We start from the raw sequence: 17,683 nt of genomic DNA, 5'->3' as shown, positions 1-17,683 counted from the left end.
GCCTCCATCGAGGAGACCCATGGCACAAGCACCGCCCATCTCCAACTCGCCAACCCCGCGACCGAGGAAGACGGCCAACACCGAGGAGCGCCGTTCACTGCACAACCGACGTCGATCCACCAGCCAAGGCTGCCGCCACCTCCTTGGGCTACCGTGTGGTGCAACGGTGGTCCCTCGGGTGGCAACGAGGTGGAGAGTCAAGATTGGGGCACATTCGGTGGTGCTAGGGTTGAGCTTCCCTAGTAGCCCCTAAGGGAGCGACGTGGGGGCGGAGGGATTTTCATCATTCAGCTAGAAAGGCTTTTGAATTCCTGTAGATATTTTTTAGGCGAAGGAGCGGGAATTTAACTGCTAACGCTACTCCTCTCACTATTTAAAAAGTACACTGCGCCAATTATTTTTTGGTTTAAAACTGTGAAACTGCTTAGAAGAGTGCAAGACAACTATATCGAAACAAGTAACATGAATCTAAAAGTAGTTACTATGTAGTACATCATAAAAATTTGAAATTAATTTAACTATGATATCCATCATGAAACTAGACATAGCGCGCTAACTAGCTAATCAGGTAACGAGGCCAGCCGACATGGATGAACTCGGCGAAATATCAGAGAACTCGGCGTCAAAGCAGATTCCAGTAGTGGTGCAATGATGATACAACACGTTGTTGCTAACATATATAGGCAGGTCGAGCAAAATTAGGTAACCACTACTAATTAGGATCATCGAAGCTACAACTAGCCTACAGGCCCAAAAGCATGGCCATGCATGTATGTAAGCGACGACCGGCATCATCATCATCATGTCGTTCAAGCATAAATATTCATGGTCATGGTGAGATACACCCCACGGCACCTCGAAGAGACCCTAGACAAGCCAGCGATGACCTCGCCGGCTGCCAGCTTATCTGGCTTTCCCACTAGATCAGTTCAGCAGGCTTGAGCTAATTAATATCTTGCGAGTAACATTTATTGATGATCGCTAACAAGGAATAATCGGTGTTCACTTGCTTTTTAGGCAAAGAGCCAGGAATTTAATTAGCTGCTAAGATCTATATTCACTATTTAAAAGTACACTGCTGGAAGAAATTCGTTCCTACTGTGTATATTTTTGAAAATTTCCTATAAAATGTCTGAGCAATTAAACTGCTTACAAGAGTATAGGACAAGTGTACCGAAAGCTGATAACACGAATCTGAAAGTAGTTACTACGTAGTACATCATAGAAACTCGAAACTAATCTACCTAATATAGTGGTATCCATAATGAAACTAGACATAGCGCCCTAATTAATTTGCTAATGAGTTCCCCTTTGTCTGTGGTTCCTCCGAGTCGCAGCCGGATGGATCGGTTATGCACTTGAGCAGCGCCGCCTGCGTGCTGGTACATGCCGCGGCATCCACCGGCTCCGGCCCCAAGCACGCAGCAGCCCAGGTGTCGACCTTGTTGATCACGCAGAAGTACCTTGTAGCTCTCTCCAGGCCGGCCGATAGTTTTTCCAACGACGTCAGGACGTCGGCCACGGATATCTCCGACGAAGTCTCGATGCTCTGGCTATCCTCCATGGCGATGGCCGACGGTGTTGCTGCGCTCTCCATCACGATGAGACGGCGGTCCAACCAGGGCGTGGAAGTTTCTGTCGATGTCGATGTGGCCGGGAGGACTCGATGGTTTTCCTATGGACGGATTGCTCTTGTATTTTTATATAGGCCCTCACTAGCAAAAGGGCCCGTGCGTTGCAACTGGAGAAAAGAATACCACGCACTCTTAATTTTCAAAAAAGATCTATAATCTGAGTATTTGTAGTTGCGACCCAAACAAAGATGGTCTTTGCCTACAAAAGCGCAAGTCAAGGTTCCACATGTCTTCTATTTAAACACGGCTTGCATGTAGATTTAATACGTACAAAGAAACGGGCAAGTGATCTTCAATTTCGTCTTCATTTCTGATTTTGCTGAGATGTTTATCCACAATCCGGATCAGTACCGATATGAAAAAAAGACGGATAATGCACAGTTGATTAAGATTGCACCCTAGATAGTATTTTTTTAAGGTTAATAGGTAAAATAACATCATATTCAGATTCTATATATTTCTTTAATCAAATTCCATATATAAAATGTTAAATTTGGAATTATGGTTTATAAGATATGATTATTTTAAAAAACATTTGATATGTACTGCGGGTTTAATGTCAGAAACATCGGGGGGTTTTCTATAATATAGCATGACGGACTAAGAATACCTATTTCTTTTATTTGTATATATATATATATATAATATAATATAATATACGTACAACACTTTTATTATTTCAAATTAAGATACTCACTACCAGAAACTGTACTTTTCCCCACGGTGAACAATTTTCCTGTGAGGCCCGAAGCACCTCACAGCAATATATATTTTCCTGGCGGGCATTTTCTTTTTCTTTTTTTTTGAGAGCCTGGCGGGCATTTTCTGGCTGCGAGGAAAATAACTCATTTTGCTGTAGGGTAGGGTGCCACTCACAGGAAAATGGATTGTCCTGTGAGTTGGCCCACGCGAAAAGAGTCAGCCCAGCCCATCCCAAACACGCCTGTGTTCGCGCCAAAACAATTGCTGCGCGCGCGAAAAAATTCTATTTCTCGCGCCAATAGAGACAAGAAGGTTCACGGGCCAAAGACTGGAAGCTTCCCGCGGGTTCCATTTTCCTGTGCGTGAAAGCCTACGGGAGATAAAAATAGCGAGAAAAAAGAAACCTAGCGAACCCATTCCCCATTCATCTCCTCCCAGCTCACATCCCGCCGCCGCCCCCGATCCCGATCCAGCGACCTCGCCGCCGCCGCCCTCCCACTGCTGCGGCCCCATCCCACCTCCATCGCCGCCCCCTCTCACCACCACCGCGACTCCACAGTCCAGCCGCCGCCTCCCCCGATCCAGCCACACCTCCACGGCCTGTCACCAGCGCCGCCGCCCTCCTACTGCCGCCGCCCCTACCCCACCTGCAGCGCCGCCCCACCCCACCTCCATCTCCGCCCCCTCTCACCACCACCGCGACCCTCCCACCACCACCGCTGGTCTCCACCGCGGCCCTCCCGCCACCACCGCTGGTCTCCGGTCTCTTCTCTCCGGCCCCCATCACCGGATACACCCCACCACTACCGGTCTCCCTTCTCCCGTCCCCATCGCCTCCCATCGTCTCCCACTTCGTCACGGTAACTTTGCTCTTCCTCTCTGCCCTGCTCCTTGCCTTAATTTCTCCTCTTTGGTGATCCCAGAGCGGGTAGTTGTAGAAATCTTGCTGACCTGCTGCTGCTCTGTTCACCTCATTTCGCAAGTATCCATTGGCCATCGTGGGGTTGTTTTTCATCCGGTAACTGCATCATCTCTCCTTTTGTCCAGAACAACTACTCCATTTGTTGTGGTAAGTCTGTGCCTTGGTCGTCAAAAGCAAAGAATACGTGATATATTGCTTGATTCACTTGCCTATATAATTTATTTAGAATCTAGGTCCGACAACAGCAAGGCTAATGCTCTTTTTTTTGTTGGCTCATTGGTGAAAATATTAGTCTTATGCATGAGAATGACTTTCTTTGTTTACCTTTGAAGTGTTTTGATTTTTCAGCTTTGATGTTGCAAAAATGGCACTGCTCTTTGTATGCCAGCCCAAAGTTTGGGTGGTATTGTTATGTGTGATGTTAGCAATCCCATTCTCAAGTCATTGAAAAACTGGAATGTTTAATATCCATGTAATATATTTACCCTTACTAGCTATGTGCCTTCTGGATATGTAGTGTATGCATGTGAAGATGAGACATATTATTTTCTCAGTGGTAGTTATGCACATTTGATCATGACTTTTATGAGTGAATTGCAGTATAATGTCATGTTGACTCGTTTTCTATGCTTGATGTGTTGTAGCTTGAACCTGTCGTATTATCCATCCGTGGTTGAAGTTGTAGGTCACTGGTAGAAGCCTCTTTTGAAAAATCATTTTTGCGGTAAGCATTCAGTTTAAGAAGCAAGTTGCTCCTCTTCTATTTTGTGGAGATGAAAGTAATCATTTGCTTAATGGTGCCAGCCCATTGTAACTATTGCTTTCATATTGAGAAATCTTTGTGGCGGAAGGAAGGAAGGAAGCCATATAACATAGCTGCAGTGAGGTGCAAGGCAAACCCTAAGGTACCTCTTACACCTTAGCAGTCTATTTGCTTCTCTTGACGTGGTAATTTGCGCATGAATAAGATGATGTGTTGGCTGTTACCTAAGTATTAGTCATTGTCATTTCTCAGTTGATGAACTGCTTGTCGTATGTTACATAAGCAAGTTATACTGTGTGTTGTATCCCATTGTTGTGAGATAATTTGTAACTCATGTGCTTATATCTATGAACACGGAGCTATTTATGGCAGACCGTACATGGATGTATAGTGGTTGGCAACGTGGTAAAGCCCCCTCTAATGAATGGATTGAAAATACTAAACATTTCGTAGATCAAGCCTTCTCTATTGTCGGTGTAGCTGAAGGTAACACTATCAAGTGTCCATGTCCATGCATGAAGTGTCGGAACCACTGTAGGCATGAAAGGGACACAATAGAGTTGCACTTGTGTTACAATGGGTTTAAGGAAAACTATGAAATATGGACTGCACATGGTGAGAGCCGTGGTGTTAGGGGTGAAGAGTCTGGGCCTTCGTTAGATCATGAGGATATCTTAATTGACCGGATGGACAGAATGTTAATTGACCTGGCTGGTCCGCACCCCCCACCTATTGAGGAGGAGCCATCTGCGTCTGCCCAAGCCTTCTATAGGATGGTTGCTAGTGCCGATGAACCAGTCCATGAGAACACAACACACTCACATCTTTCTGCTATTGCTCGTTTGCTAGCTTTAAAGTCACAGTACAACATGTCCATTGCAAACTACGATGCTGTCTTGCAACTTATCCATGAACTTCTCCCCGGAGAGTCTAATATGGTGAAGGACTTCTACCATTCCAAGAAATTAATCGAGGGCCTAGGTATGCCATATGTGAAAATTGATGTGTGTAAGAACAATTGTATGCTGTTCTACAAAGATAACTTGCATAAAGAAAAGTGTGACTTTTGTGGTACATCCCGCTATGAAGAAGGCCAGAATAAAGTTCCACGTAAAATTCTGCGGTACCTCCCCCTTACAGAAAGACTACAAAGGCTATATGCACATGAGGAGACAGCAAAAGATATGCGATCACATAGGCCTTCTACTTCTGGTAACATGGTTCATCCATGTGATGGGGAAGCATGGCAACAGTTCGATAAGGATTTTCCCTCATTTTCGGGAGACCCAAGAAACGTGAGATTAGTTTTTGCAATGGATGGTTTCACACCGTTTCGTCTAAATGGTGCTCCGTACTCATGTTGGCCAGTGTTTGCTTCTCCATTAAATCTCCCTCCTGGCAAGCTCTTGAAAAAAGAGTACATATTCCTGTCCCTTGTTATTCCAGGTCCTGAACATCCTGGGAACAAACTTAGTGTCCTGATGCAGCCTTTAGTTGATGAACTTATGGAACTATGGGAGGGACGACAAACTTGGGATGCTTCTCTGAAGCAGAACTTCCCTATGAGGGCTGCGTATCTATGGTCGGTCCATGATTTCCCTGCTCTTGGTATGGTTGCTGCATGGAGCACCCATGGTAAGCTAGCCTGCCACATATGCTTGACTGATTCCAATGCATTTCAGCTCCAACATGGACATAAGCCTTGTTGGTTTGATTGCCATAGACGCTTTCTGCATATAGATCATGAATTCAGATACCAAGCCAATGCATTTAGAAAGAACACAGTAGTGCTTGAGGGGCCACCAAGGCGTCTAACGGGAGAGGAGTTGTGTGCTCACATGTACAACAATGTAGCTGATACAGAAAACTATGGCAAGTTGCACAATTGGACCCACATAAATTGCTTTTCCCAACTTGAGTACTTTCCGAAGCTAAAGCTCCCACACAACATTGATGTGATGCACAATGAAAAAAATGTGGCTGAAGCAATATGGAACACATGCTTGGATATACCTGGCAAAACCAAAGATAATGTGAAGGCAAGGCAAGATTTAGCTGACATTTGTGATCGTCCTAATATGCATTTGAAGCTTAAGAACAATGGAAAGTGGTTTAAGACAATGGCACCATTTTGCATTGGTAAGGACGACATTACAACCATTCTCAAATGGTTCCAAGAACTAAAGTTTCCTGATGGATATGCAGCGAACATATCACGTGGAGTTAATTTGTTTCAAAGAAAAGTCTTTGGCCTGAAAAGTCATGACTACCATATCTTTATCGAGCGTTTGCTCCCTGCTGCATTCCGTGGCTTCCCTCCTGAGGATATATGGTTGTGTTTGGCCGAGCTAAGTTTTTTCTATAGGCAATTGTGTGCAAAACAACTTAGCAGAGATGTTGTACGTTCAATGGAAGAGAATGTTGTTGTGCTTCTTTGCAAATTAGAGAAGATCTTCCCTCCTGGTTTCTTTAATCCCATGCAACATTTAATCATACATCTTTCCTATGAGGCTTGACTAGGAGGCCCTGTTCTATCTCGATGGATGTACCCCTATGAGAGGTAAATATGAAACTATTAGTTTATCATATAAAATACTATGTGTATGTTTATATTTTTAATCCAAAGTTGCTGCTCTGGACATGTAGATGCATTGGAAATCTTAAACCAAAAGTGTGTAATAAGGCTCGCGTTGAGGGTTCTATTGTTGAAGCTTATCTAGTTGAGGAGACCACAAATTTTCTATCATTGTACTTCAATCCTAAAGCCCATTCAGTTAGAAATAAGGCACCTCGATATGATGATGGAGCCTCTTCTTTCGCCCCTGCATGTGATCTTGATATATTTCAATGCTCTGGACGATGCGTTAGCCCTCGGGGATATCGTACACTTACAAGAGAGGAGTACAAGGTTGCTCTCCTATATATATTAACCAACATACCAGAGATGGATGATTTCTTCAAGTACGTATTCAAGTTAGATAAGTTAACTCTTTAGTTTTTAATTTTCTGTTACACAACTAATACCAAAATTTTTATTGCCAGACAATTTGATAAAGAACAATGGAAGAGCAGAACCAAACCCACACCAAAGCAAATTCGTGAGTTAAGATTAAATGGTTGGAAATCAGGCCGCGGTCCGGATTTTTTTGACTGGTTTAAAACACATGTATATTATGATGACCAAGGAGAGGAGCTTGATGACAAGCTGGCATGTGCAAGGGAACTAACGTTAGAACAATACTTAGCTAGCAGAGTTGATTGGTTTAGTCCTACTGTATGGCCTCACATTTGTAGTTATTGGTGCTCAAAAGAGTTCAAGGAAGCAAGGTGCAGAGCCCAAAAATCCCGCTTGCAATCTGAAGATGTTGCTCAAAATCGCGGAGGTTCACGACCATTCACGGAGTATAGGCAATTTTTGGTAAGACATGAACTGAATATACATTTGACTGCAATTTATCTTTAGTGGCTGTAGCATGCTTTCACTTAACTATCTGTTTGCACTTGTAGGAACATAAGTTTGGACCTGAGAAGGCCACCATAATGAACACATATGCTGTGATGAAATCTGGTATGAAAAACCTCGATGAAAATGGCAATAGTGGTGCAATCAGCAGCCAGAAAGCACAAAAACGCCTTGTATGTTCCTTCTCTTATCCTTTTTTTTGTGTTAGCTTGTCATTTATGTGCGACATGAGTTTATTGTTGTTGTTCTAGGATGATTATTCTACTGGTATGAAGGAAGCATATCCAGAGAATTGGCAGGACATAGATTTGGATGAAAGGGTCTTGTACAACACATCAGGTGGCATGCCTCATGGCCGTGTAGCGATTGCATCCGGTGCTGTGAAGAAAGCTGCTGTTCTTTCCGCTGCTAGGACAACAAATCTGAAGCCATCTATTTCCATTGCTTACCGGAATGCTATCCAAGAGAATGAGCAATTACGTCGTGCAAATGAGAGTCTAAAAAGGAAAACAGAAATGCACGACCAATCGTTCAAGGTAATGTAAATGTCCTTTACTAGAATCCTTGTTTAAGTTTGAATAAATATGTTTTACCATAATCCATGGTATACTTTATTCTTGGCAGATGGTTTTTGCAAAGATGGGAGAAGAGCTACCGGAGTGTTTCCTTCTTGGTCGATCTAATGCTCATACACAGGTCAGTATATCCTACTTCTTGTTGGCTCTCTGTTTGCTAGTGAAACATACTACTTGTTGATTGCCTACTGCCAGTGAAACCTATCATTTATTGCTAGTAAAACCTCTTGCTTGCTGATTGCCTATAAAGTTCTGATTAGCTGGAGCTTGTCTTGTTGGTTCAAGCTAGGAGTATTTCTAGATGTTTCTTTTGTATGAATGTGTGCCAGCGTGCTAAGTAAGCTGTAGATCGGTTTTTCCTTTTCATATCATGATTAAGAATTTGTAATTATTTAGTTCTAAGTTATCTTTCTAATTAAGTGGTTATTTAGCAGGCTTGGCCATGTTCTTTTCTGCTGATAGTGAACCTTCTATATTTTATTATGTTCGTTGGTGTATGCGATTATGAGATCTTATGCATTTTAGATAAAAGATTTAAGAAACATGAAGCACACCAGAAGGCAGAGATGTAAACAGCTTGCTTCTATTGAAATCAGGTTAATTTGAAAGCAAGACCTGCCCTTTTATAAAATGGTTGGACATTACTGAAATATCTTCAAATCATGTGTTCTTATGTGCCTGTTCTCATCAAGTTGTGTATGACTTTGTAGGGAAACACCGATTCATCTCATGTTAGTTCAGAGGATGGCCCTATGGACCATGACGCCGGGCATGGCAACATTGAAATCAACAATGATGGTGAGAACATTGGTGGTGACGATAACAATTGTGGCTTCAATCTTGATGGTGCCTCCAGAGGAGGATGTCACTAGTCTACTTACATGCCAACTAATGACTACTGGACTTTATGATATTTTGGATGTGTGTAGTAGTACCATATGCTCCTGGCCAAACTTTAGCTGCTTATCCTTTTGTTGCATTCACTTCTATGGAGTGATATGTATTTATGTAATGTCCCTGATCATCAACCTAGAAGGTTTCCTATCCATGTATTTTGTTATCACTGCATTGCTTTGGGCAGTGTGATGGATGATAATTAGTGGTGATCAGTGTGATAGATCAGTACTAAGTGTTGCTGACTTGTATGAGTGTTGGACTGTTGTATGGCACTCTTGCTCAAATATATGTATGGAACTTCTATGTCATGTCTCTAGATTGTTTTTGGATGTTTGCCTGTTGTTGAACAATTGATTAATATGTGTTAAGCGGATGGCTTCATTGATTGAATGCATGGTCAATCATCTTGAGCTCAATTTCCAATCCTATGTGATGCTATGCATTTTCCTGTGGGGTACCGTGACATGAAATTTCCTTTCCCTGGCATGTTTTGCCTGACGGGCACCATCACAGTAAGTGATTTCTAAACCTGACGGATAAGGATTTTTCCTGGGGGTGACTGACAGGAAAAGTCGCCAGGAAAATAATTCCTGTTGGTTCACCGTCAGGCAAAAAAACATTTCCCTGTCGCTTTATTCCTGGCGGAGTTTCCCTGTTGGCTGACCGACAGGAAAATATTTCCTGACGGTAATCTTACTTTTCGTGTGGGTTTCTAGCCGTGGGGAAAAGTCGAGTTTCTGGTAGTGACTATTTCTTTCCCAACCATTTTACAGCTTTGGGTATCACATATCTATGTGCCATATTTCACGTAGCCAGGTATATACGTAGCCATATTTTACTGTATATATGTTTACGAGATACCTATAACATTTCCGTACCCTTTTTCACATAGCCGGGTATATACCAGTGCATACACATTGGGTACCACATACCTATGGATGCTATATTTCATGTAGGCAGGTATATACGTAGCCATGTTTTACTTTATATACGTTGACGAGATACCTAACATTTCCGTACCCTTTTTCACATAGCCGGGTATATACGTGTGCATACACATCGGGTATATTTGCACTTGAGTTATTTCATTTATAGGAATATCGTATGTTCTAATCGGGTAATAAGTACGTTGGGACTTGGATATATCATTTTTTAAGTTTACATGTTAGTGAGTTATTTTTAGGTATACTGTTTTATTTTTAAGTTCGTTGGGTATATACTATGGGATTATGTGAGTATGTTGTATATTTCTAATAAAAGTAAAAATTTGTGTGTGGGTATTGGTATGCATCATACATTTTAATAAAAGTAAAAAATAATTAGGATCACACTTTATATTATTTGATCACCTTAATTTGTATAGGAAAAATAGTCGTCAAAAAGTGTGACCCTACCTTTAAAAAAATACTAGATACGTTGAAATGTAAAATATTAGAAAAAGACGTGAGAACGTCCTAACTATACGTACAAATCTTTTGGGACGATGTTTCGTATTATTAGGTCATTCTGGTATCTTAAAAAATTAGAGGTTATGTACTTATCTTTTCTCTTTCATTAGGTATATACATACATAACCAGAAATATGTTGGGTACATATGTGGGCACGCCATATGTTTGGACTAAATAATACAGTGCATTAATATAGAAAAAACAATATCTGGTTTTCATTTGGAAAGTAACCATTGCTGGAACCGGTAGTATATTATTTTTTGGAAAGCAATGATTGATCGATGATGGTTGTAGTGCATGCAAATAAAACTTGGAAAGCCATCATGTCATGGATTAAACATCATGCAACAACGAATATGACTTACTATAGCGGGCTTAGGTGCCCAGGCACCTAGGTGCCCCATATATATATATATATATATATAGTATAGATAGATTGGAGTCGGCTCCAACTAGGATTGGATTTGTGTTGTTTTGGAATCATTTTTATAGTACGGCTAAACCTAGGCGGACAAGCAAAGAAATCAAAGACGAGTCCGGCGTACAGGACAGGTAGAACTACTAGCGCATGCATACATGGCGTGAGGCTCCATCGTCGGGTCCCGACTCTGGAACATGCAACGTCGTGAGCCGGAGGACGATAGACGGCGACGGACGGAAGCAGCTAGCGGCGATGGAGGCGGATGGCAGCGGCAGCGTCGGGGCCTGCCGGCGACCTTGTGGTCCCCCATGACGGCATGGTGTTGGCCGTCTGGCCGTCTCCCTCTAGGTCGTGGAGCACAACGTTCTCATCGTATCGATCAAGGTCAACAGTCAACACCTCTGAAATGTCTAGCCTGATCGATCCTCGTAGCACAGTTGGATTCCTATGAAGAGTTGTGGGCCGATCAATGAGTGTGGATTGCATGGATTTGGCGGTCGGGTTCAGGTTCCCGGCAGGCTTCATGCGTGGTCACTAAAACATAGGTTCACATGATTTAAGACCTGTAGACAATGAAGTTGTTACAGGTAGATTTCAAATCCTTTTTGTCTTATCTATCCTTTTCATCTCAAATCTTTATTTTTAGCCCATACCCTATTGTCAAGTCACCGCCTTTCTTTGACCCTTCTGAGTCTATGTATCAGCTCATCTCCCACGTCACCCACCTCTGTCGGTAGAATTTCATGTTTTGACCCTTTTGGCTAACAAATTCAGGATCTAACCCCCCTCTGGAAAAATTTCGGGATCTGACCCTTTTGCCTACCGCCAGGGGTTGTGGCGGTAGGGTTGCACGCCTTACCGCCATGGGCTCTGGCGGTAGGTCCCTGGACGGCGACTGACGGCCGTCGGCTCGTGCTGACTTGGAAAAGGGCCTACCGCCATGGGCCCTGGCGGTAGGGTACTGAAGCCTACCACCAGCACCCCTGACGGTAGGGTCCTGGGAGGTGGATAAGGGTGGGAGGTGCTGGTTTGTGGGCCCCACCACCAATTTTCGTCCCCACTCATCTTCTTCCCCGTGCTCAGCCCCTCTCCCCCCTCTCTCCCCCTCACAGCCCCCCCCCCCTAGATCCCCTCCATTTGCTTGAGATTTCACTGGTGGATCCGGGGCATTTTCATCACCCAAGGTACCTCCGCCATTTACCCTCCTTTTAATTGGTTGAAATCTTTGTTTTGTGTGGATTTGGTCAATTTATTGCAAATCCTAGGTGTTGATCTTGTTGTGTGCATTTATGACACATTTATGATGCATTTATGGCTCATTTATGGCAAGGGTTAGGGTTATGTTAGGGGTTAGTGTTAGGCTGAGGGTTAGGGTTATAGTGGTTATGTTTGGGGTTAGGGTTAGGTTAACTTTATTATGAATAGTAGTTATTTGTCCAATTTGTGCATAATTTAGTTTATTTGTCCATTTGAGTTGGTTGGATGACATATATGGATTGATTTTATTGTTCCAATTTTCTTAGATGCATAAGCTCGTAAATGTTCATTATTTGGACAAGACGACATTTATGCTTGGAAATGACGATGAAGGGGAAGAGGCTATGGTTTTTGACACAAGTCCAAGCTTTGATGATCTTGTAGTTAAAGTGAGAAGCGTCTTACATTGGAATGACCCAAATGCCGAGGTTAAGCTTATTGGGAGGTATTACGTTGGATTGGGAGTAAAGTCTCGATTAAAGAGTATGCCCATCACCTCCCAATTGCATTGGAATGTGTACAAGGACAAAGTAGACGCATCACAAGACAAGTCTCTTGAGATATTTGCCACAAAGGTTGATCCTCCTCCTCCCTTGCAAATTGATTTGAATCGCAATGCATCCTCCCCAATACATGATGATAGTGCAGAGGTATATATTCCCAATTGTTCTAGCCAACCACCAAGTAGCCAACCCAATGAAGATCATATCAATGCTAGCGCCATAGTACTCCAGTTGATGCTATTCCTCTTGTTCAAGAAGATGCTAGTGGTCATGTTGATGATGATGCTATTGTTGCTCAAGAGGATGCTTACGCGGAGATTGAAGAGATTCATTACAATCCCATTGGAAACTTGGATGTCATTGTGGGGCAACAAGACATGGACCGTACCCTCCCTTATAACCGTATGTGTGGGTATAACTCGGATGACGAGGGTCCGGAGGAAGAATTGGATGAGGATGGGTTGACTGTGCAAGAAAATCAAATCTACAAGAAGGTGACCGGCAAGGAAAGAGGGCCGCCGTTGTTTAGGGATGTCAGTCTTGCAGACAATGCTATTGTTAACGGTGGCCAACACAGTGCCCCAAATTCAGCGATCCTCGGCCAGAAAATGAGGATGAGAATGCTCATTTGAAGAAAGGCATCAAGTTTGGTTCTTTGGTAGAGTTCAAGATATGGTTGTGTGACTACGCCATTAGGAACCATGGGCCGTTTGTTGTTGGTCATTCAAATCAAAAAGTTTGGTACACAGTCATATGTGACCAAGAAGATTGCAAATGGAAGGTCCGCGGTAGAAAAATCAAAGAAACCGGGCAATGGGTGCTGAAGAGTTGTGTTGGCACTCACACGTGCATACCCCCGGACAAGGCCGGCCGAAGCAAAGGACACCGTCAACTCACGTCTGAGTATCTAGGCTACAAATTGTTGAATCAAATAGCACATGATCCAATCGTGAAGGTCAAGTTTCTCATGAGTTCGATTGAGGAACTATTCGGATACCCGGTCAAGTATGAGAAGGCATGGATGGCCAAGGCAAACGCTATTAGGATGTTGCATGGTGATTATGAGGCTGCATATAACATTCTGCCGAAGATGTTGGCAGCCATTGCTCATCGAAACCCGGGCATGCGCCATCGGGTGGAGTCAAATGACAGAGTGTTTCGCCGTGCCTTCTAGAGCTTTGGACAATGCATCAAGGCATTCACGTATTGTCGGCCGGTCTTGTCTATAGATGGTACATTCTTGACCGGAAAATACAAGGGCACATTGATGGTGGCGATGGCCCACTCTTCAAATGATAACGTGTTGCCGGTGGCATTTGCCTAGGTGCCTTCGGAGCATGATGATAATTGGGAGTGGTTCATGGGGCATGTGAGAACCAAGGTGATAGGCAAGCGAGAGGTATGCATTATATCAGATCGCCATAATGGGATTCTCAAAGCAATAGACGTTGATATTCCTGGTCTTCCAAAGCTTCAACACCGTTGGTGCATGAGACACTTTGTTGCAAACTTTTACCGGGCATGCAAGAGCAAGGAGTTTTGCAAAGACCTTACCCTTGTTTGCATTGCATTCAACACCAACACATTCAAAATCTGATATGATAAACTCCTCAAGGCTTTGGAGAAGAACAAAGGGGGGAAATAATTCTTGCTTAGGCACGAGCCGGATAATGAAAAGTGGTCACGCGCTTACGATGAAGGAGGTATGCGATATGGGGACATGGCAAGCAACATGGTGGAATGCTTCACCAACGTGTTGAAGGGTGTCCGTTCCTTGATGGTGACCGCAATACTCAAGTACACTTTCATCAAGCTTAGTGAGTACTTCCTAAAGCATTCTAAAAGCACAGCCAAGTGGATCCGCGAAAAGATGGACTATCCATTCAAGGTTCAGGATTGGTTGTTGCATCAAGCGTGCAAGTCTTCCAAACAACAAGTGATCAAATATAATGAAAAAGAAATGCATCAAGCGTGCAAGTCTTCCAAACAACGTATGTTGTTATGCGGTCTGACCGATAAAAGATCTTCATAGAATATGTAGGAGCCAATATGAGCATCCAGGTTCCGCTATTGGTTATTGACCGGAGACGTGTCTCGATCATGTCTACATTGTTCTCGAACCCGTAGGGTCCGCACGCTTAAGGTTACGATGACAGTTATATTATGAGTTTATGCATTTTGATGTACCGAAGGTTGTTCGGAGTCCCGGATGTGATCACGGACATGACGAGGAGTCTCGAAATGGTCGAGACATAAAAATTGATATATTGGAAGCCTATGTTTGGATATCGAAAGTGTTCCGGATGAAATCGGGATTTTACCGGAGTACCGGGAGGTTACCGGAACCCCCCGGGAGGTATATGGGCCTTAGTGGGCCTTAGTGGAAGAGAGGAGAGGTGGCCAGAGATGGGCCGCGCACCCCTCCCCCCCTTGGTCCGAATTGGACAAGGAGAGGGGGCCGGCCCCCCTTCCTCCTCTCTCTCCTCTTTCCCCCCTCCACGAATCCTATTCCAACTAGGAAAGGGGGGGAGTCCTACTCCCAGAGGGAGTAGGACTCCTCCTGGCGCGCCTCTCCTAGCCGGCCGGCCCCCCTCCCTTGAACCTTTATATACGGAGGCAGGGGCACCCCCTAGAGAAACAAGTTGATCCATGTGATCATATTCTTAGCCGTGTGCGGTGCCCCCTTCCACCATAGTCCTCGATAATATTGTAGCGGTGCTTAGGCGAAGCCCTGCGACGGTAGTACATCAAGATCGTCACCACGCCGTCGTGCTGACGGAACTCTTCCCCGACACTTTGCTGGATCGAAGTCCGGGGATCGTCATCGAGCTGAACGTGTGCTAGAACTCGGAGGTGCCGTAGTTTCGGTGCTTGATCGGTCGGGCCGTGGAGACGTACGACTACATCAACCAAACGCTTCCGTTGTCGATCTACAAGGGTACGTAGATCATACTCTCCCCTCTCGTTGCTATGCATCACCATGATCTTGCGTGTGCGTAGGAAAATTTTGAAATTACTACGTTCCCCAACAGAGGCTCCATTAGTCGCTGATGACGTTGCCATGGATGAGGATGAGGACGACGATGGCGCTGAACAGTATGTCTATACTGGCACCACCTCAGGGTTTGAGCGTCATGAGTCGGTGCTTGAATTGCCGTCTCAACGTATTATGGACGACCTTCCGGTAGTAAAGAAGTCTAGGAAGAGAGCGAGGAAAGGCAAAAAAGCTGATTCTATGATCCAGCCGCCTCGGCTTAAGGACCGTATAGATATCCCCGATGTGTATAAATGGCATATCCCCGGTCAACCAATCCTACCTGCAACAGCGCTACGGGTCAGATTCGGCGATCTAAGGAGACTTCATGACGATGTGCTGCGGGTAGAGAAAGGCCTCATCGCCTCGAAAGATGCAGGATACCCACTCTATGTGGTTAACATTCCGCGGCAAATGTCGTACATCGACAGCTTCCCCGCGGATAAGTTCTTCCTCCTATTCGATTACATATTCGACATGTTTCACATGAAGAAGCTGGATTTTATGTTTGTCCGCCTTTATGCCTTGCACATGAACTACATCATCGGGGTTGAGCAGATATCTCATATCTGTGTCGCTGACCCGTACTACATGCACGAGGGCTTCTTGGGAGTCTACGCAAAGCACCGTGAATACGCGAGGGATTACATCGTCAGTTTCATGCTCGCCAATAAGGACAAGGGGGCGATTCTCGTGCCTTATCATCCCGTGTAAGTCATCCGCGCTGCTATCCTTCCTTCGATTTCAATCATTCATTTGCACGGTGGAGGCTAATTAATTTGAGGTGTACTTATTTTGCGCAGCGGCGGGCGCGCCGTCCTCATCATCCTCTACCCCCGATTCTCCCACGCTCCTTACTTGGACTCGTCGAAGAACATTCACAAAAGGGATTACACCCACATCAAGGATGTTCTCGACAGTTCTATGTTTTACTACCAAGCAAGGGGTGGAGAGGTCAGGTACAAGAAGAGAAGGGGCGGCAGGGTCGCCTTCGGTCATAAGACCGACTTCTGGTGCATCCAGCAACCGAACGACTCTCTTAATGATGGATTCTATGTCCTACACCACATGCTGGAGTATAAACAGGATCACCAGAACCTTTGCATGTCACCTAGATCCGGCGATGCCCATATTCTGCAATGGGCAAAGGACATAGGAGATATCGAGGATCATTGACTTCGAGCTGAGTTCTATAACATCCAGCGCGAACTTGCCCAAATCATCATGAAGGAGGTCGTCGGAAAAACACGGATGTTCTACGGAGAAGGATAAATGTCGCGGGAAGACGTCCGAACATGGATAGCCTCTCAGCGTCTCGACATGAAGCCTTTCACTAAGCTCGAGGACTATCTCCCTAACTTGGATGGATGGAACGACATGTTGGAGTGATTGTCGATATATGACAATGTGTCCGTTTAGTCCATACTTTCTGTATGACAAAACTTTGAGTTATGCACGGTGAAACTTTATTTGTGATGTAATTAAACCGTCCTCCTCCTCGACTAGCGAAAATCACTCTAGTTAGGGCATTGTGGGGTACGATGAACTTTGTTATTTATGCTTATGATATGTTGTTTCTATTTTTGCCAAGTCTGTCTCTTTCTGTTGCTCAACTATATATGTTGCATATCATCGACTCATGTGACGATGCAGGTGCATAGATCATAGATGGCAAAAAAGTGCTACGCCAGGAGTATATATACGACAAGTGGCCGGAGTGTCAGGCCCAGGTGTACCGCTTTCCTGTTTTCGAGCGACAGGCAGTAGTTAGTTTAGGTTCACGCTAATGCGAGAGAGGGATACGAACTCATGTACTCAAAGTGATAGCTCTTCTCGCGTATATCATTGTTTAGATGGATGACGATGTATTTGCAAGTAATCGAGACTTGTATCGCTATTTTCTAGATGATGATGAGAGACCACTTTGTGTTGGATGATGATTATGATGATGACATGATTTGATGAGACTAATTGTATGTATATGCTATGATTACATTTGTATGTGTATGATATGCTAAAGATTATTGTATAAAGCCTATTCAAATACAAAACAAATATGCAGG

The 17,683-nt window shown here is 44.1% G+C and overlaps 1 pseudogene; it reads left to right on the top strand.

The window, feature by feature from the left end:
• The first annotated feature begins 4,386 nt into the window (after window positions 1-4,386).
• LOC147988295 (uncharacterized) lies at window positions 4,387-7,381 on the top strand (annotated as a pseudogene).
• Window positions 7,382-17,683: the final 10,302 nt, after the last annotated feature.

The sequence above is a fragment of the Triticum urartu genome, chromosome 1A (genome assembly GCF_056163025.1).
Source record: "Triticum urartu cultivar PI428250 chromosome 1A, HENAU_Tu73, whole genome shotgun sequence".
In the NCBI taxonomy this organism is placed as follows: Eukaryota; Viridiplantae; Streptophyta; class Magnoliopsida; order Poales; family Poaceae; genus Triticum; species Triticum urartu.
Note: the sequence above shows the minus strand (reverse complement) of the source record. Positions and strands in the feature narration are given on the sequence as shown.